Raw genomic sequence first — 22,492 nt, 5'->3', positions numbered from 1 at the left:
TGGTGAGGAACCCAAACTCCAATGATAAATAAATGGAGAAAAACCCTCTGGAGAAACCAGACTCAGCCAGGAGGACCAGATCTCCTCTGACGTGTTGCAGCTGCATTCAGAGACTTTGATTAAAAGTTACTGAGTAAATATTTATGAATATCCAGGAGAGCTTTTTAGTGATTTATGAAATGTGGCAACGCTTTAAATAAGGAGGGTAAGGGTAATGGATTCATTTTTAATTAAACAAGTAAAATGAAGTAATGAAGTTATTAGATGAATGAAGTAAAATGAAAGGTTTACTTCAGTTCAAATCTAAATTAAACACATTAAACGTCACTTTGGCAGCACTTTGAAAACCAAACCAAAAATTTGAATTCTTGCAAGTATCGTGACCATAATTTTCGATCTCTTCATTTCCCTTTCAAACATTTTTGCATGTCATACTCTAATACTTAATACATTTTTGGTGGTCTAATTTTTTGAAGCAAATAGGGTTAAATGTAAATGTTGTGAACAGATGAGCCGTTTCTTACACACGACACTCCAGTTTTTCCGATTACTCATGGACATGATTCGGAAAACAAATTCTAATAATAAAGAACTAATAAAATATATATTTAGTAACTGTTAACATAATATTGATATGCAGTTTAATTTTTATGCAATTAGTTCTGCTTATTTTATTAACCCACCAGTCAACTCGTCTTGCCAGATCAAGAAAGTGCTTTCCAGTTTTTCCTTTTGCACATCAACCAAAACACCAGCACATGTCCTCATTACACTGGCAAAGTAAGTCTAATGTGAGTTCAAGATTAAGCATTCGATCTCAACGCATGTTCCATATTTCTCTTGTTGTTTTTTGGCTTTTTTGTTGCATTTTGTGGTCATATATGCTGTTTGTCCACCTGACGACGAATCAAAGCTGTTAATATATCAGGCAGCTCAGCTTTCAGATGTCATGTACGCTGCTAATCTGTCTTTGACTTCATGTCATATGTGTGAGCCTGTGTGTTCTACACCAGTTTTATTTAACATATTACACAGAAATGACACACACAACAGTACCATATGCATTTTTGTAGAGCAGGTTGAAAATATATACAATCACATGATGGCTAATGATGGTTAATCCTAGAGTGATTTATAGAGATGGAGGTGATGAGTTACAGTGAGATGATACAGGTGACCAGATGAGTTTTATCAGTCCATGAGAGTCCGTCATCAAGTCTTTTGTTACCAAACAAACAGTCATGAAATCATCTCATGTTACTACACGATTTCTCTTGACAAGAAAACATCAGCAAAACAATAACTGCTTGCTTAGTGTGCCTATGGTCTATAGTAATAGTTTAGCAAACACATTTAAACATGAACAAAACACCAAACGTTGGGATATTGGGTCAGTAATTACTTTTCCTATGGCTATAAACTACATCAACATTTGAATGAAGTTTAAATACAGTGTAATTTATTCATGATATTATATCTCATCTACCACAAGAATTTAAAAAGTTTAAAACAGAAAAACATCAACTGGCTAATAGACTTCTGTCATGATTCAGTCACCTTAACTGTGTTTACAGTATCAGGCAGTCGACACATTATCTTCTGGTCATTCAAAACACAGAAAGTTGAGTTTCTCCTCACAGTCTCTGGGTGTCCAGGTCCGTGTGTTCTTGTCCAGAGCTGCACAGCGTTGGTTTTGGTCAGGACATTGAGGCTGTCCAGCTGAAGACCAGATATTGAAGAGAAGATCATCTCCACTGATCCAGAACCATCCACCTGCTAGAAAGCGCAGACCAATCCACACGTATTGTGTTTGAGCTCCTGTGATCTTACTGAGAGCTTCAGTCATGCTTCTGTTTGAGTTCAGAGATGCCAGATCAACATGATGATGTCTACAGTAATCTAGAGCTTCCTCCCAGCTCTCAGACGGCTGAACCACCACAAACTCAAACACATTCATACAGAAGAAGGTGCGAGCAGAAGAGCAAGAATAATCATACAGTTTCTTTCTGGCTATGTGTAACATAGCACAGTCATCATTGTTTGGTTGACCATTGGCAGTGTCCCAGCTGATTCGTGTTGCAACTTCACCTGTTGTCCATGTCCATATTCCAGATTCTTTGTAGAGTCCCACCCAGGCGAAAGAGTTTTCACTGACTGCTTCTTGTATAAACTGCTCTTCTTCAATCTCATTGATGAAGGTGGACAGATCATAATAGAAGGTTCTGCAGTAATTTATTGCTCCAGACCATGTCTTCGTCTGATTTATAAAGTAATGTTGTTTCATGGCACATGAGGCGAGTCCATAGAGCTGGATGATGAGGAGCACAGTGAGTGAAGTCTTCATCTTTACCCAGTCAAGAGGTTTTGTGAGTTTGAAGATGAAGATAGAACTGTGACTCTCTCTTACTTCAACTGACACACAACCAATAACAAAAGAGTGTGATGAGTGACAGTGACACAGACCAATCACAACACAACAAACAAATGTCAGGTGCAGGTGACCAGTCAAATAAACTTGACAACGGAAGACGTTGAAAGACTAATTTAAATCTTTGATTATTATTTTGCATGTTTTCCTGAAATTGTAAATCTCAGTAGATCCGGATTAATTGAATCTGATTTTTAAACATTCATAAATGTCACATTCATCTGCTTTAACAGACACAGATTCAGTTTGATCCAATAACTAGAGACGTTTATTTCAGTTGTAAAATCATCAGATAAGGTGATTAAATGTTCATTCATTTCTCACAATGTCACAGAACACACAACAGATGAGAACAGACATGTTTCTGGGAACTTTTGGCTGAGTGTATAAAAGAGCAGTGTTCTGTCATATATAATATATATTTAACATTTAGTCATTTAGCAGACGCTTTTATCCAAAGCGACTTACAGATGAGGAAACATTGGAAGCAATTATAACAACATAGGCAACAAAATACACAAGTGCATCAAAACTAGTCCATTAAAGCCTAGCACAGTATACAAAGCTAAGAATAGTGAGGTTAGTGTTATTGCGAAATATAAGAATGATCACACTGTCTGGGTTTATTTTGCGATTACCGCTTAGTCCATCATCCCTTCTTTATTCAACTTTCAGAAATCACTGCGTGTCTACTGTTACATGATCCTTGGTCTTGTCAGGTGGACTTTAAGTTGTATTTTGTTTCTTGCTGTGTACTGTAGTTCTTCCCCAAGTGTGTCTATATCATTTATCTTATCAATGAATAACAATGATATTCCCTCCCAATGATATTTGTGTAAAAACAATGCAAACATCAGAATGATCTAGTGGTGTACACTACTTCAGAAAGCTTACCAAACATGATTTCAGCAACAAGGCATCAACATGTCATACTGTTACAAGCCAAAGATTTCAAATCATTTCATTATCTCAAAAACCTGCGGTTAAATGCTTATTTCAAATCTTCACAACCTAATAAGTATTGTTATCTTTGATACTTTGATACTATTGAAGGGCCGATGAGGGCGTCTAAAACACATCATGTCCACCTCACATTAGGTCCAATTTGACAGTGTAATGAGACACGTGTGCTGGTGTTTTGGTTGATTTGTAGGACAAATTGGAAGGTAATATCTTGTCCTCTAAACCCATTTGGCGTGTACTGTACGTTGTTTAAGAAGTCATTTTGAAAAGATGTTTGAATCGCTAAGTAGCATGTAAACTAAATATTCACATGCAGATTTTATTTTCTGAGTCATGTGTGTGAGAAATAGAAAACACAGACTGTCCTCATTGACTTGTGTGTGTAAAAGAGCATATTAGTCAAAATACATGACATTTACATTCACTCACAGTATGCCTACAAATACAAATTTAGACGATTTAAGAGGGAGGACAACATGCAAAGAGCTTTGCCTGGAAAATGATTCTTATTTTGCCTTACAGATGGCCTCCATGTTGTGCCTTAAAATCCTTTACTACACAGCAACCCGTGGATTATCCCTTATAATAAAAAATAGCTTTTTAAAGTGGTCCTGTATATGAAATGTAGCAGCATCTAGTGGTGAGGCATCGATGTCGTCACGTTTTCTTTTAACGGCAGAAGGTTATATATATATATCATAGTTATGCATTTCTGTCAATAGATCCACAAAATAATGATACACAGCACCTTTGAATAGAAATAGCAATATTAAAATAACTCAAACAATAAAATAAGTAAAAAACATAACATTAAACAACACTAACATGAAACCGCACATGAAACTACACAAAAATCTCATTCAAAATATATGAAGCTATAATAAAACTAAAATCATGGCTTTCCACTAAAAACAGTCTCTGAGAAACTGAAGGAAATACAGAAAGTGTCATGATTCCGCTCTCATGTCATGTTTATTCTTGGTCTTGCAGCGGAGTCATGGCATAGCCTTAGGTTTTGTGTGAGAAAGACATGGCTTTGTTTTGATTCTGACTTGCCATGTGCTTTCTCGTGTCTTGTCAGTGTTTCCCGCCCTTTTGTCTCGTTAACCTTCCCTGAGTGTTTCTGTACCCACACCTGCCCATTGTTATCTCCTTTGTTAGTTTTCCTATAAGATGCCCTCATGTCTATTGTCTTGTGCTCGTTCGTTGTACTTGTTCCCTTGGTCATGTTCAGAGTTCCCGGTGTGTTGTATGTATAATCCTGGTTAAGATTCGTAGTAGTTTTGTTTTTGCCCCCCCCCCTAATGTGGGAAGTGTTTGGTTTCAGTTTTTGTATTTAGTTTGAGTAGTGTTTTCCCCCATTGTGGGTGGTTGTTTTGTTTTATTAAAAGTCTTGTTTTATTAAAAGTCTTGTTAACCCCTTCACCAACGCTGCCTGCAATTGGGTTCTTCCACCACGTTCCATGACAGAAAGTGTTGTAACCGTCCCCTCTCTCCCATAGTTCATTGCTTTAGGCCCTTTTAACTGCTATATATGTCTAGTATATAGAGTATAACAGAACACTCTTAACTGACTGTATTAGTTCATGTGAACCAAAAGCTCTCCTTTGAAAGAATATCAATCATAAACACGTCTTTTCTCATCTGTTGTGCTGTGACAGTGTGAGAAATAATATCTGATGAGTTTACAGCTTAAATCATTATTTGATAAACCTGAAACTTAGGTCAGTTAAAGCAGATAAAGAGAAATCTATATATGCGTGTTTAAGCAACTGAACGAACCGTGCAAATTGACTTCAGGAACAAATGCAAAAATGTTTTCATGCTAGATTAACCGGCCCAATTTGACTTTGAAGCATCATCAAGTTCACCTGCACTTGAAATTTGTTTGTTGTGTTGGTCCAATTCGATTGTGTGGTGGGTTATTGGTGTTAAAAAGTGTTTCGTTTGAGAGACTGAATACCAAATGAACTAAACATTCAGGGGAAGAACTAAATATTTCACTTTATTCTCCAGGTTATGTCTGTAAATAATTGGACATGGTACATCTTTGAGGAACCATTTGGGATTCTCTACATCGCTACGCTGGTTGCAAAGCCACTTCACATATATATTATTATAAATAAAGTAAAATGTATTTATGAAATAAAAGAAAATGGGAGCTGTGCCTGTTGGCCTGAGGTTTCCCCGACAGTGCAAGGATGAGCATCAGGGTGGGCAGGAGCTGGGTGTGTTGGCCTTGGGTGTCCCCGGGATTAAGACGTGGATGTAAAAAAGAGAGATTTAAAAACATTTACATAACATTTATTCATTTAGACCATCACACATTGTTTTACAAAGGTAACAATAAACAAAATATTACAATTACAGTGCAACCCTACCAACTGGCATAAAGTTTGTTTGAAGTTAATTTAGGGACCATCTCTAAATATACATTAAAATACATGTTTCCATTTTAAGACGATGACTTAAAGCCACAAAACCAGCTGTACAGTGTTCATGTGTGTGTCAGCCCAAATGCACATCTTTTAGATAATGGACATTTAGTAGGAACGACTAACAGCCACAACAATATCTGTACACTTTACATGTTTGGGTCCGCTATAATGCACACCAATTTAAAAGGAGGCACACACTATAAAAGCAGAAGAGCCTTTTTAACAGATGTATGCATTTTACCCACTTAATGGGATAGTTCACCCAAAAATGAAAATTCGTAATTTAAGATAAAGAAAAATGAAAATTCTTGCAGGACAAAGAAATGTATACAGGTTTGTTACAACCTGAGGATGAGTAAATGATGACAACATTTTCATTTTTAGGTGAACTATCCAAATGATTCTTGTCGGACATTTGAGAAAGTTGTAAATGTTCTTAAATCATTTTTCTATATTTTGTTTTATTTGTAATAATAACAGACAAGTAAAGGCCGCTTTTTTCTACTACGAGTACAGATTTTTTACGATGGAGGACGATGGTGCAGCTCGTAACTGATATAGATCAGGGGCTACCAAAATATGTAAAAGGGCTACTTGTTGATAACATACTTTCAAACTTTAAACAAGTGATGCCTTATTATTTCTTTCAGATATTTTTGCACTTGAATATATTAAAGCTTATAACACTTGCTAATAATAACCTTTCATGACGATGTAGCATCACGGGCACCACGTTGGAGACCACTGATATAGAGTCTTCCTATAGAATCGTGCAACTGATAGATGCCTTACTCATCATCTGGAGGTTGCGTGCGGGGGGGGGGGGGTACGTGCTATAAGTCATTCCCTTTAAATGCTATTGAGCTTTTGTGTATAAGTTCATACAGCATACTGTGCATTATAGCGGACCCACACATGAATGGCTGGTTTCATGGCTTTAAGTCATTCTCCATGAATGCTTTATGCTGAATTTGAGTTCCTTCAATAACCTGGAAAGCACTTTGAGGTCCCAGTGTAGGGAAAAGGTGACTCCAGAACTCCAGAACTGGATGTGGGGTTATACAAGAATCTTATAAATTCCTGGAAGAAACACCAAGACTATAGATGGTTCCACCAATAACGTTATAATGAGAAAAAGAGTTTTGAATAAGGTTCTTTGAGTACACAACAGGATATTTCAGGCACTTTTTAATTTTATAGTGTAATAATATAGTCATTTCAGAACTATACGTCAGTTTAGTGCGAATAAAAGAGCTAATTAGTTTAAAAAGACAAAATTTCCATTCATTCACAGTTCACTTGAAAACCAAAACCACACCTGTGCCTTTAGAACAAAGTGAGTAATGTATGCAGAAAAGTTTCCATGGAAAGTACTTGATATTTATTTTACAGACAGTGAGTTAAGATACTTTTCAAAGAAAGACCAAATAACAAATGAAACATGATTTGACTGGCCAATGATACAATTGTTTAGCTTCAATTAAAGAAGAGTTCACAATTGAAAGCCAATTTTTTATAAGTTCATTGATCATGAAAAATCCTCCATCATTTCCCTCAGGTGTGTGTTTCTCTCCGACTCTCTTACATCGCTCTTCCCAGTCTGGAAAATCAAAGCTGTGTGAAGACATCAATGCAAATCTTCACACACACACAGGTGATGTCGGCCTGTTAAATAACGCAGGATTAACCATTGTTTCACCAAAGCTGAAATAAAATCACTTTAATGCTGTCTCATTGAGTAGTCACATGACACTGAACTGGAATGTATTGGTCTGAAAGTCTCATTGTCTCCAGAAATGCATTTGAATATAATGTGTTTATGTAGACCATCATCACCTTCTAACAGTTTGAATGAACATCTACATTCAATACTTCAGGATTTTCCCCACAAATGGAAAGAATCACTCACATGAACTTTCTCTGCATGTGTTCCACGACTCTGGAATGATCTCTATCGTGCCACAAGATAACATTTACATTGATGCATTTGGCAGACGCTTTTATCCCCCAAAAAAGCCTGTCATGAAGTTACATAAGAAAGGTAGATTAGGATTTTGGAATAAACAACATTACTTATTTTAAAACCTATTTTGTAAGTGTACGGTAAATTACTTAGAATGAATGTTTAGCAGACAAATGTGCTACCACTGAATCCATGAAGTAATTCAGATCAATGTTCCTCAACAATGCCAAGTAAATGTGGCCTCTAATTCCCTAATTTTACTCTTTTATGTTTTCCTTTTATTCTTTAACATAACAAAACAAAATTACCTTGTATTTGACTTTGTTAGGGAACAACAGTAGGTTATACATGGTTATATGTATCATTTCCTTTTCTCATTAATATTTTCTCCCAGCTGACTCATCTGGGAGACAAATAAACCCTCAGTACTTTAAATTACAATTTGACATGTACACAATGACGTATAATGTTCAACACCCCGCTACAGATTTCAATATCAAATACTGAAAAAATCTAATGTTACAATGAATATAAACAAATGTTACAATTACTTTCAAAACTAGATGTCCTGTTTAGAATGAAACCCACTAACATATGTTTTACAAAAGTTCACTGATGGAAAGCTGATTCTAGTAAATATTTAGTTATCAAAAGTCGTGAGTTTTGAGATCTTAGAGAGCGTGATGGGTTGTAGTGTGATAGAAGCTCTGTTAGGTACACTGTAAAATATTACCGTAAAAATACGGCCAATTTTTAACGGCAAAATACTGTTCTTTTAAAAAACGGTTTAATAATGTTAATTTACAGCCATTGATCTGTAAATTAATTACTAGCTAGTAAAATTAGAACATTCAACCGTAAATCTGTTTACGGCATTTAACCGTAAAAAGCTGTATAGCAAACAAAGGCAATCAGAGTTCATTTTAATCATTATTTAGTCTGGATTTACATTTAAACAGAGTAATTCAAAACATTACTGTGATAATTTACACAATCCTTTATTACAAAGTAAAAGAAGTTTGCACAGTAAGAAATATACAAGTTGTACAATTTAACTTTGCCCTATTTCCCTATGTACAAATAATTAAAGGGATAAGATAATTAAATCAGATTTGAACTTTATACACATACATTCTCGTCTAAACAACTCTTAAAACTACATTTTGTTACACAAAACAGTCATATTTTGAAGCTCTTGGCTCGATGACAAGAGTAACGTTACTTGCGCAACTAACGTTAGCTAATCTACGGATGACGTTTTTACAAGTCAACGAGAACACGAGTACGTCAGGAGACGGCCATATCTTCCAAGACACTGTTCAAGGTAAGTGTTTTTATTTGTATTTATCTATTATTTTATTATGTTGCGCTTCGAAAATTATATATTTTGACTGAGCTGCGTGGCGCGAATTACCTAGACTGACAGACAACCAGAGAGTTCTCAAATGGCCACCACTGACGAGCATCAAGCATAAGTAGAAGCGGTGCGGAAGGGGGAAACTGGTAGTTCCCTTTCTGTCGGTCTCTCGACGTTGTGTCGAAGCCGACAGATGGGGTTCGCCCTTGAGAACCAGTCATCTCTGACTATTTTGAAAAGGCCAATGAAATTTGGCGAATGAAATTTGCATGCCGGGCCCCGCCCCCGGAAATCCTGGTATAAAAGGGGAGCCGGCGTGCTCATTCATTTACCTTTTGTTCTTCGGAGCCTATGCATCGAATGACTACGACAGCTGAATTCCTGACGTGGTGCAGCGGATTGTCCCTTCCGAGCGATCATCCCCCCGGTGTTTCAGCAGTTCCAGAGGTGTTTCTGAAAGAGATATATTCTAAAAGAGCAAATTCCTCAGCGTGGCATGTCCCGCTGCTCTCGTGGTTGCGGTTCCCTCATTGAGGAGGGGGACGGACACGATGCTTGCGTCAGGTGTTTGGGGGTCCAACACGCTGAGGCAGCATTCGTGGAGTCATCCTGCCCGCACTGCGGGCAGATGGCGATACAGACGTTGCGGTCACGGGTGGCTGCGCTCTTTCGAGAGCCAGCCACCACCTCGTCTGCTTCCCGCTCTGCGACCGCGGTGGCCACAGCCCCGCCGTCAGCAGCGGCGAGCAGCTTGGGTGGCATGGGGATTTCCGTGAGCGTAAACCCGTCAGCCGATGGCTCGCGGACCGTTCACGCCCCGACTCGCTCGTCTGGCCGTTCCCAGGAAGGCGGTTCCACACCGTCTTAGTCCTTCGTCACGCAATCGGACTCGATGCGTGACGACGATGAGATGTCCCTCGCAGCATCGGAGGGCGACCTCCTGGCATCCGACCCTGACGATTCCTTCGAGCCGTCTCCGCCCGGAGATAGAGTTCAGGAAAAGGCAGACGTCGAGATGTCAGCCATGCTCTATCGGGCCGCCGCGAGCATCGGGCTGCAGTGCACCGCACCGCCCACGCCCCAACGCTCGCGGCTGGATAATTGGTACATCGGGTCCGAGCACGGCTCCAAGCCGCGCACGCCCCCTGTACCTTTTTTCCCCGAGGTGCATGAGGAGCTCAGCAAGACCTGGAACGCCCCCTTTTCGGCTCGTTCCCGTCATGCTGACTCTGTCGCCCTTTCTTCCCTCGATGGCGGGGCAGCTAGAGGCTACGTTGATGTCCCCCAGGCTGAACGTGCAGTCGCGGTGCACCTGTGCCCGCAGACGGCGGCCACCTGGAGGTCTCGACCTAGACTCCCGTCCAAGCCGTGTAGGGTTTCGGCATCGCTGGTGTCGAAATCCTATAACGCTGCTGGACAGGCTGCCTCAGCTCTTCATGCCATGGCCATCCTGCAGGTCCATCAGGCCAAGGCACTGAAAGAGCTCCACGAGGGTAAGACCGACCCGAAGGTTATGCAGGAGCTCCGCGCTGCCACCGACCTTGCCCTCCGGGCAACGAAGGTGACAGCGCGAGCTTTGGGTCGAGCGATGTCCACACTAGTGGTCCACGAGAGACACCTCTGGCTAAACCTTGCGCAGATGCGTGAAGCCGAGAAAGTTCGCTTCCTCGATGCTCCCATCTCGCAAGGAGGGCTGTTTGGTGACACTGTCTAGGACTTCTCCCAGCAGTTCTCGGCAGTGCAGAAGCAGACGGAGGCCATTAAGCACATCCTGCCCCGCCGCGACCCGACCGCCTTTCGGCCGTCGAGGTCCCGTGGAACGTCTGCCTCCCAGCAGCCCCGGCCTTCCTCTTCGTCAGCTCCGGCTACGGTGCCCCCTCCTCAGGCGGCCCCCCGGAAGAGGACGGACAGGAAGCGACCACCGTCTCGTCAGCAGCCGCCGCGGAAGCAGAAGCGTTCCTGACGAGCCGGACCCGGCGAGATCGAGATCGGGCCCGACCCCAGCCATTCCATCGCTGACGGGTCGGAAAGGGACGGTCCCTGCCCCGACCCAACATCTGCTAGGCCCTTTTCAGGGCCTAGCGCCCACTTCCTCACAAAAAGAGCAGTCTCTCTCTCTAGGTCCCCCTTTCAGCCGCACTCACCCTCCGCAGGACGGTGTTCGGCAACTCGACGTTGCGTTGTGGCGACACGCAAGGCCGAGTATAAAATTGCCGCCGCCAGGCAGGCAAATCAGCGGAGCCGGCCCCCCCACGAGGCGGGGCCGGCACCGCTAGCCAGCGAACCGCCCTCCCCAGGGGCGATGAAGCAGATCGTACCTCTAGTGCCCCTGTCGCAGTCTTTGAGTGCTTGGTTAGCACTCACCAGACCGTCAAGGTGGCTGGAGAACACGATCCGTCTCGGCTACTCGATCCAGTTTGCCAGACCTCCACCCAGGTTTCGGGGCATCCTCTTTACCTCGGTCAGAGGCAGAGATGCTCCCGTGCTGCGGGAGGAGGTGGCAACCCTTCTGGTGAAGGGAGCGATCGAGCCCGTCCCCTCGGCCGAGATGTCCAGCGGGTTCTACAGCCCGTACTTCATCGTCCCCAAGAAAGGTGGAGGTTTGCGCCCCATTCTAGATCTGCGTACCCTGAACAAGCACCTCCAGAAGCTGCCGTTCAGGATGCTCACGCAGAGGCGCATCTTGACGTCCGTCAGGCGTCAAGATTGGTGCGTGGCTATCGACCTGAAGGACGCGTACTTTCATGTCTCGATTCTCCCTCGTCACCGGCCGTACCTACGGTTCGCTTTCGAGGGGCGAGCATATCAGTACAGGGTCCTCCCATTCGGTCTGTCCCTGTCCCCACGTGCCTTTACGAAGGTCGTGGAAGCCGCCCTCACTCCCCTCAGGGAGAGAGGTGTGCGGGTACTCAACTATCTCGACGACTGGCTTATCTTAGCACACTCGCGAGAACTGTTGTGTACACACAGGGATCTGGTGCTCCGGCACCTAGACCGTTTGGGGTTACGGGTCAACCGAGAGAAGAGCCAACTCTCCCCTGCGCAGAGTTCCTTTTTTCTCGGTATGGAACTCGACTCTGTCTCCATGACGGCGCGGCTCACGACAGAGCGCGCACAGTCAGTGCTGAACTGCCTGAAACTCTTCAAGCAGCGACCAGCGGTCCCCCTGAAACTTTTTCAGAGGCTCCTGGGCCACATGTCGTCCTCGGCGGGGGTAATTCCCCTCGGGTTGATGCACATGAGACCGCTGCAGCACTGGCTACAGAGACGAGTTCCCTGGAGAGCGTGGCACACAGGCAGGAGGTTGATCGTCATTACACCTCTCTGCCGTCGTATCCTAACCCCGTGGTCATCAGTGACCTTTCTACGGACTGGCGTCCCCATGGGGCAGGTCCCGAGGCGCGTCGTGGTAACGACCGACGCCTCCTTACGGGGTTGGGGTGCGGTGTGCAAAGGGCACACAGTGTCGGGTCTCTGGACGGAGTCCCAGCTGTGTTGGCATATCAACCGCCTAGAGTTGTTGGCTGTTCTGTTGGCACTGAGGGGACTACGGTCCCTCGTGCAGGGCCAGCACGTACTGGTCCGATCAGACAGCACGACTGCCGTAGCGTATATCAACTACCAGGGGGGTATACGCTCACGACAGTTAACGCAACTTGCCCGACGCCTCCTCCTGTGGAGTCAGCAGGTGACGAAGTCCCTGCATGCCACTCACATACCGGGCGACCTGAACCAGACAGCCGATGCGCTCTCTCGTCAGTCAACGCCCCGTGGAGAGTGGCGACTCCACCCCCGTGCGGTCCAGCTTATTTGGGTGCAGTTCGGGCGGGCACAGGTGGACCTGTTTGCCTCCCTGGACACCACCCATTGGCCGCTTTGGTACTCCCTGACCGAGGGCCCCCTCGGCACGGATGCCCTAGCGCACAGCTGGCCACGGGACAAGTGGAAGTACGCCTTCCCCCCAGTGAGCCTCATTGCACAGGTCCTGTGCAAGGTCAGGGAAGAGGAGCATCAAGTGGTACTAGTTGCGCCGTACTGGCCCAACCGGACTTGGTTCTCGGAGCTAATGCTCCTGACGACAACTCCCCCCTGGCCGATTCCCCTGACGAAGGACCTTCTTTCTCAGGGGAAGGGCATGTTGCGGCACCCGAGACCAGACCTCTGGAACCTCCACGTCTGGCTCCTGGATGGGACGAGGAGATCCTGAGTGGTCTACCCCCCGCGGTGGTGGAGACCATCACTCAGGCTAGGGCACCTGCCACGAGGCGGCTGTACGCCTTTAAGTGGCGCCTCTTCTCGTCTTGGTGTTCTTCTCGCAGAGAAGACCCACGGATTTGCTCGGTCAGGCACGTGCTGTCCTTCCTGCAGGAGAGGTTGGAGAGTAAACTCTCTCCGTCCACACTGAAAGTGTATGTAGCCGCTATCGCCGCTCATCACGAACCAGTTGCTGGAAAACCTCTAGGGCAGCATGACCTGATCATCAGGTTCCTCAGGGGCGCGAGGAGGCTTAACCCACCTCGATCGCGCTCCGTACCCTCTTGGGACCTCAATGTGGTCCTGGCGGGCCTCCAGAGGCCTCCCTTCGAGCCCCTCGGAGAGACCGATCTTTCTCATCTCTCGATGAAGACGGCTCTCCTGACGGCGCTCGCCTCCATCAAGAGGGTGGGGGATCTGCAAGCATTTTCCGTGTCCACAGAGTGCCTAAATTTCGGGCCCGGTGATTCAAGGTTCTACAACCTCCGCGTGGATCCGGTGTCAGCTAGAGTCTTGCAGGATAACACCAGGTAAGACCGGCGGCCGGCAGGGCGTACGCCTGCGACAAGCGCCAGCCCCCCTCTTGGGGGGGGTCAGTGCGCAATCATTTGCCTCCCTTCTTTCCCCTCGGGCGAAGAATAGGCATTCCATCCATCACTAAGCACTCAAGGCAGCGGGCTGAGCGGAGCAGCCTGCCACCTTTGGCGGGCACAAGTTGAGTTATCTACGTGTGACTCTAACCGACCTCAGTGCTCCAGACGTGGTAACCCCCCAGCAGGGTGGTTCCGTCTGAGATTCCGTCATGAGCTGTTCCCCCGGAACTCGTGACCTTCCCCGGGTGAGCATCCACCCTGCGGATTCTCGCACATACCTCCCATGAGTTCTTCCCTGCCGGTAAGACCATGCTGTTTCTCCACTGTATTTCCCCCGAGGGTGGGAAGTGGTCTCCGTAGCGCACCTCCCCCTTGAGGGAATAGCGCTTACCCAGTGGTCCTATGGCCGGACGGCTCTCGCCATTGGGGCCGTCTGAGTTGACAGAGGACAGGGGCTACCCATCTTTTCTTGGAAGCTCTGGGTCCCCCTGTCTACCTACTGGAAGGTTACAATCTCGCGAGAGCGCTTCGTCTGACTCGCCTAGGCTGGCCAACGTCGCTTCGCTGGAGATTGTGACGCGGCTATTGCCGTGGCGTTTTCCATAGGAACCCCATCTGTCGGCTTCGACACAACGTCGAGAGACCGACAGAAAGGGAACGTCTCGGTTACGTATGTAACCTCTGTTCCCTGATGGAGGGAACAAGACGTTGTGTCCTTCTTGCCACGACAATAGCCGTCCGCTGCAGCAGTCACGAGATGCTTTTAGGCTCCTCAGCACACAAGGTAAATGAATGAGCACGCCGGCTCCCCTTTTATACCCGGATTTCCGGGGGCGGGGCCCGGCATGCAAATTTCATTCGCCAAATTTCATTGGCCTTTTCAAAATAGTCAGAGATGACTGGTTCTCAAGGGCGAACCCCATCTGTCGGCTTCGACACAACGTCTTGTTCCCTCCATCAGGGAACAGAGGTTACATACGTAACCGAGACGATAATTCAGCGACACTCCTTGACTTAAAGTTGTAGCAGAAACGTTACAGATTCAATCTCAAATTGAAGCTATTTACAAGGTAGTAGATCAGGGGAACTAAACCAGTCTAGTTGCTTAATTGTTTTATTTAATTTGTTAATTTTTACCTGTGTACAATATCAAACTGTGAGAGTAATTCTTTAATTTGATTGAGTAATTTGTTCTTTTTTATAATAGTCAGTAAATATTAAGGAAAGCACTAAATGATTTTGTATAGTCTGTTTATATTGTACGTCTTTTGGGCACAGTTGCTATCCCCTCCCCTACCGCTTGGGTTCTTACTCCGCAGCACAGGAGTCAGTGGCGAACCTGCTGAATGAATTCTAGTCAGTGTGACACACCTCGCGGTTTTCGTAGCTGCATACATTTCATTTCAAGTCTCGTCTGAAGAAACTCATGGGAGTCAAGTTTGATTATTAAATGAGTTTTGTGTCTCCACACACACGTTCTGTTGCAAATACGGTACAGTAGACGGTGGTTTGCTTCGTTAAATTGGCGATAACAGCGTGCAGTACAACGTCGATATATAACATAATAATTTACGTAATAACTTCAAGTAAAGTAAAAAATACAGTTTTGTGTGTGTTAGCGCAATATATTCGATGTGTGGTATGCTTTTGTACGTTAGCTAGACCAAGAAGACTTGGTAAATTGCCGTAAAGTGACTATTATCTGAGGTAACGTTAAATCCCTCCAGATATAAATGAATGAAATTCAGACTTGTGCTGTTTCCTGGTGTTAAAGATAAGATATGTTTTTTTGCAAGCTTTGTGGACATATGTAGTACTACACCTGCATTTGTGAGACATGCATGTTTCCCATGTCAGGTTTAATTGTGCTTTGCCTGTTTGCAATAAGAAACTCACTGTTATCAGATCTGTGTCAGTGACCTTATTTGAATTAACATCTTATGTTTTTTTGTGTCAAGTCAGGTGTAAACTCTGAAGGACCTTTATAAGCATCTTAAATCACACATTAGAGACGGGAGGAATGAAGACTGTTCTGTCCCAGGCTGACAACAGAGATGGCCCACCTGCTTATCAATCTTCATCTGTCCCGTTTTCAGGAACATGAAGATGGACTTGTTTTATGCATTTTCTTTCCACTAGTAATTTACAAATTTCTGTATTGAAGTAATTTTTTGATGTTTTTCCATGTATTGTGTTTTCTCTACAGGTTACTGCATCTTCATCTGATGTTGAGAAGACACTCATTCTACCTGCCAGTCCTCGTCTGATTTTGCTCGGTTAGTGTCTCATTATGTGAGAATGTAGAAAAATTGTTGAGATGCAAAAACTGTAGAAGCATTTATTTGGTAACCGGTTGTTCAAATGAAGCAATCTCAAAGGCAGTTCATAGAAATTATAATGTAAATGTTTTTTTTTTCTTTTCATTTTAGACATTGGAGGGCAGGCAAATGCTGTAAGATGGATGCTTAGTCTAGAGGGCCGTATTATTTTTGAGTGTGTGCAACAATGTTTGCTTTGTACTACATCTTCCATCTGCAGTATCAGGAGGAGGCTTGTTGCACTTAAGAATTTCTTGAAGAGTTTTCCATCCTTTTACTTTTTAGTGTATCTAAATTCTTCAATCAGAATGATTAACAAATGGTTATTGTATTCTGTGGAAATTTGTACCAATACCTCCAGAGGAAAGGTAGTCTCCAAGAAGACCGGCAAGGTGGTGAGTAAAAATATTCATCAGTTAATCCAAAGGTTGCCTCTCTACTGAAGAATCTCATGGATTTCACACACACTCACACAGCTTGTAATGCACACAGTTTGGGATTTTCCTGGCACCAGAGATAGTATATAATGTGCAGGGTTACAGTTTTCCGTGCACGAGAGAGCTTGTGATGCACGCGGCTCAGGCTTTTTCTTGCAGCAATTGCTATGCGTGTGAGCGTTCAAAACCAGAGCACGAGTTGTTCCTGCTTACTTGTACTGAACTTTAGTTTTTATTAAGGTTTCAATGAGATGACTGACCCTGGTAATGTCACAAAGACTATTCTAGCAGAGGTAGAGGTCGCCTCTGGATGCGAAACAAATCCGTGCAGATGTTATGCATTCTGTTATAAAAGCAGGCCGTTTTATTAAGTGCAATTATTCTTTTTCTTCCACTTCTATGTGTTGCTGAACACACCACTTTTTCTTTATTCTGAGCTCCATTGTCTTTCTCATGGATCAGCATAGTCGTAGCTGTTACACGAATATTCACGAGTTACACGAGCAGAGCATCATCGTGCAACAAGTCTGCGTTATTTTTGGGGCAACTTGTTTGACGTGACCATCGACACACAGTGCACATTTCTATAGATACTTTGCTTAAAGTTTTTTTTCCTATCTTTCAGACTACCAGACCTGCGTGTGAAGTCGGTCACAGATGGTGGAAAGTTCTTTGCCTATTCAAGTTTTGATAAAACAATGTTTTGTATTGTTTTAGAAGTTTTGATAATATGTCTATAGACTGTTCTTTTTGCACAGTATCTGTTAATGGAGAAATAATTATAAATTTTAATCTGTTTAAATACGTCTATAGACTGGGTCCTTTATGCACAACATATCTGTTTGGTAATTTTATGGTTCCTCTTCTCATCTTTGCCAGTCTGTTGTTTAATTTATTTAAATAAAAAGCATTCATTCAGAAACTCTGCTGCTAGTATTTTACCATTAATTTACTGAAAATATGTTATTTAATAAAACTGTAAAATTACGGTACGCAGCTGGAAACCCTATTGCCAGTACTTTACCGTTAATTTACAGAAAGACGTAAATGAGTGAAACCGTAAAATTACGGTTCGCAGCTGGAAACCCTGCTGCCAGGATTTTACCGTTAACTTACAGAAAGCCGTAAATGACTGAAACCGTAAAATGACGGTACGCAGCTGGAAACCCTGCTGCCAGTATTTTACCGTCAAATTACGGCAGAATTTTTTACAGTGTAGGTAGGGGCTAAACCCTTTAAGGCTTTATAAGTGATTAAAAGAACTTTAAAGTCAATACGATACTTAATGTGTAGCCAGTGAAGGGTTGATAACATTGGGGTTATGTGATGGTATTTTCTGAACTAACTGTAGTTTGTTTATTGATGATGAAGGACAAACACTAAGTAGCGCATTACAGTAGTCAAGTCTTGAGGTCATAAATGCATGAATAAGCTTCTCCGCGTCAGCAACACACAGAATATTTCATCATTTGGCAACATTTCTTAGGTGGAAAAAGGCTGTTTTTGTGATATTTGAGATGTGATATCGAAATGACAGGTTGCTGTCTAATATAACGCACTAGATCTTTTACTGTATTTGTTGGAGTAACAGTACATCCTTCAATTTGCAGTTTATAATCGAAAATATTAGAATACGTGTCTTTTGTCTGAAGTAATATTTCTGTTCTATTAGAATTTAAAAGAAGGATATTACAAGTCATCCAACGTTTTATATCTTCAATGCACTCTGATAATTTGGATAGCTGGGAGGAATCATCTGGTCTTGATGAGATATATAGCTGAGTATCATCTGCATAGCAATGGAAGCTAATTCCATGTTTTAAATAATGTTTCCGAGGGGCAGCATGTATATGGAGAACAGCAAGGGTCCTAGAACCGATCCCTGAGGTAATCCATCGTTTACTTGCGTTAGATTTGATGATTCCCCATTTAAATTTACAAACTGATGTCTGTCTGACACGTAAGATCTGAAGCATTGTAGTGCCTGTCCCTCAATACCGGTATAATTGTGTAAGCGATCTAGAAGTATGTTGTGGTCTACTAAGGTCAAGCAGTCGTTGGTAATTTTAACAAAAGCAGTTTCAGTACCATGAGGTGGTTTAAAGCCTGACTGAAATTTGAAAGAATTTCTGAATGAAAGAGCTCAACTAAGTGGACAATACTCTTTCTAGTTTATTTGACAGATAAGGGAGATTTGAAATCGGTCTATAGTTTCCTAGTTCATTGGGGTCTAAATTTGGTTTCTTGATAAGAGGCTTAATGACGGCCAGCTTAAAGGGTCCTGGGACATGGCCTAGATTAATAAATGGGCTTAATTACAACGGGTAGAGATGTTGCAATAAGTTTAATTAAATCTTCCTGTTTTATAGGTGAAAAACACTGTAGCCTTTCTGTTAGGGAGATGGTTGGTACTAATTCATAGGACAGACTTGGAGGTTGAGGTTTTACTATTTTGTCTCGTATATTTTCGATTTTCTCTGTAACAAATTTCATGAATTCCATGCTACCAAGGTATGGGATATCCAGGTCAGTTGATGTCTGTTTATTGGTTAATTTAGCGACTGTACTAAATAAGAACCTTGGATTGTTTTTGTTAGTTTCTATGAGGTTACAGAGGTGCTCAGCCTTTGCTGCTTTTAGTGCCTTTTTATAACAGTTTGCAGTCTCTTTCAGTGCAATTTTAAAGACCTCAAATTTGGTTTGTTTCCATTTGTGCTCCAGTTTACGTGTTTCTCTTTTAAGGGCGCGAGTGGTGTTATTGTACCACGGTGCTATGTTTTTCTCATTCAGCTTTTTTGACTTCATAGGTGCGCCAGCTTCTCATGTCATCGAGCGATTCTGTATTTATTGGTATGGTTATTAAAGGAGTCAGATCTGGCAAGCTCTTTTAAAAACTATCTTTAGTAGTGGATGTAATTGTTCTACACTATCGATAAAGAGTTAAATGGCTGATTCCTGGAGTGCGCTACATGTTATTTAACTAATAAGAGGCATCAGTTGATCTGTAATACTTTCTCTTTTTTTATTGGATCTATGATTCAGGATTTCAATATGTGCACACCTTGCTTTTGACTGAACTGGTGGACGACTGAGTTAAAAGCTCAATGCCGCCACCTGGTGTACTTTATGAATGAATTTAGCCTGAGAAGATTCAAGGGCTTTTGAAAAAACAATCGGTTTTCTGGTCCTAATTTTACAAGATGCATGTTACTAAAGACACACACAGTGCTGATTGACACTGAACGGATGCTGTTTTCCGATCAACTCGGGTATCACACATAATGTTGAACAAACCTGGACCGGAAGTAATACATTTGTGACCCGACCGGGACCCGACGCCCCACCAAATGATCCAGAGAAGACGACTGTGAAACTCAAGTTCAATATATATTATAAATTGCTTAATCATTTTGAAATAAACAGATTTATTCACACTATATTCTCCTGGTAGTTGTGTTCGCATTCATTTAAAGTATTATTTCAAATTGTATTTGTCCTGCAGCATTTTCTCCTTCGACTCGTCTATGATGACCCAATTATCAAAATTTGCAGACATGACATTCTCAGAGCGGCCCGGTCCGCATCCGCACACAGACAGAGGCTGAATCTGAAATCGCATACTCAATGAGTAGGTTCTTAATATCAGTACTCACTCAACGGGACCCTGTGACGTAAACACAAGCTCAACAACTTAAGTTATGAGAGACAGGTGCATGACTTAACCTTCCACAAGTTTTTCCAGCATTTGGACGGTCGACTGCCGGCCATACATACATAATAAAACAAACCATAATGTCCAGGCCTGGTCCTCTCTCGCACTTCCCTGTTGTCGCTCGTCTCTTATGCTTCCGGAGCTCCTCAGTGAGATGCTCCTTGTGCCGCCCTGCACACCACATACATTTACATTTACATACATGTACAAAAATGTGTAAAGCAATGATATGAAAAGTGCTATAGAAAGTGAAACGTATCAGCAGTTCTTAGAGACAAAACCACATTAGGGGAAAGGAGGATTTGACTGGATCTGTGTAATTGCTTATTCTGTGTCATCATTCTGGTGATAATAGTTGATTTAAATTCCATCCTATAGACTCTGGCTGTACTGCAGAAGGAGGCTGAACAGGTCCTGTATGCCTCTCAGGTCTGGATCATCTCAGGTAAGACTAGTAAAGGTATGATTACACAATGTCCACTTTGCTCAAGTGTTTCCAGTATTTCGGCAGCAAGTTCGTCCATACGCTCTCTCCGGTCTCGTCTCTGTCCCGCCCTCTCATCATGCCCTGCACATGTTCTTCTCTTGATTTGTCCCCTTATTTAATGCCTCTGTTTTTTCTGACTTGTGCTGGATCATTTTCATTGTGTGGTTCAGTTCCTTTGTCTGTTAGGCCTATTTGTAATTCAATTCAAATGTTATCTTAGTCTTGTCTAGTGTAGTTAGTCTGTGTTCCTGTTTACAGATCATGTTTTATAAACTTGTTTTTTTTGTTCTTTATACACATTTATTTATATTCATGATTTTGCAGTTCTAGTTGTTGATACATATTGGTCGGGACTCTTCTCCTACTTCTAGTATCAATTAAATTTTTTCATTAAACTTTAAAATGTTCACCTATATAATTTAAATAATGTCAAAGTAAAATATTTATTATTTTCGCTCTGACTCTGTCCTTCGCTTAGGAGTCGGTGAAGCCTGCAGCAGCTCCATGTGACTGCTGAGTACAAACAGCGCCCTCAAGTGATGGAGTTAACGAATATAGAGCTGGAAAAAACACAACTAGATGAACAAACAAATTGACAAGGAAGAATGTAATATTATATTTATTAAAATGATTGGTTTTGATTGTTTTCTGAAATATTTATGACAGTTTAATATAATAAGGATGGATAAGTCTGGCATAATAAGTCTCCAAATACATATGTTCCACACACATTAACAGGAACTACATGAGGATGAGAATTTTTGATGAGAACACTTTATTTTACTGTGCCCTTGTTACACATTTTACATGTATTTACTATAGTATTTAATTATGCAAAATTACATGTAACTACCCCTAAACCACACCCTAACCCTATAGTAAGTACATGTTGTTAATTATTATTACTCAGTTCTTGAATGTATAACAGGGAGCGGATCCAAAGCAGTAAAAGACGCTTTTTTAAGGTCCACAGAGAAACACAAAAAGTAACACTTAACAATAAACGACAACTGACAACGGAACACAAGGGCAAAACTCAGATGCAGGGACAAACAGGAAATGGGACACAGGCGAAACCGATTGACAATCACAAGGCATGATGGGATATAGAGTCTTTACCACAACACAGGCAGAAAAACCGAGCAACATGGCTCCCTCAGGTGGAGAGCTGCAAATGTGACACCATTGCCCTTTCTCAATTCTAAGAACGCAAAGAACGGACTTGTGGTGACCGGTCTTGCAAGGCAGCCTTGGAAGAACGAACTTTGTTTGAAGCACCGCAGTGGCTTCTGGGACTTCCGGATTGGGTAATTGCGCAAGGCTGCATTGAGAACAAATCCGGGTACTTTTATGCGTTCTCAGTTTTTGTGTTCTTGAGTTTTGGAACAGACTTTGAAGGTTATTAATGTTATTAACACATTCATTGGTTCGGATCAGGAGTGCCTCGATCACACATCCTGAAAAGTGAAGCTGCCGGCCAAACTGACGTTTTTGCATAACATGTCAGCACCCATCGTTGGACATTTTACGATCAATTCATTA

The sequence above is a fragment of the Barbatula barbatula genome, assembly GCF_947034865.1.
Source record: "Barbatula barbatula genome assembly, chromosome: 9".
In the NCBI taxonomy this organism is placed as follows: domain Eukaryota; kingdom Metazoa; phylum Chordata; class Actinopteri; order Cypriniformes; family Nemacheilidae; genus Barbatula; species Barbatula barbatula.
This window is presented reverse-complemented; position numbering follows the sequence as displayed.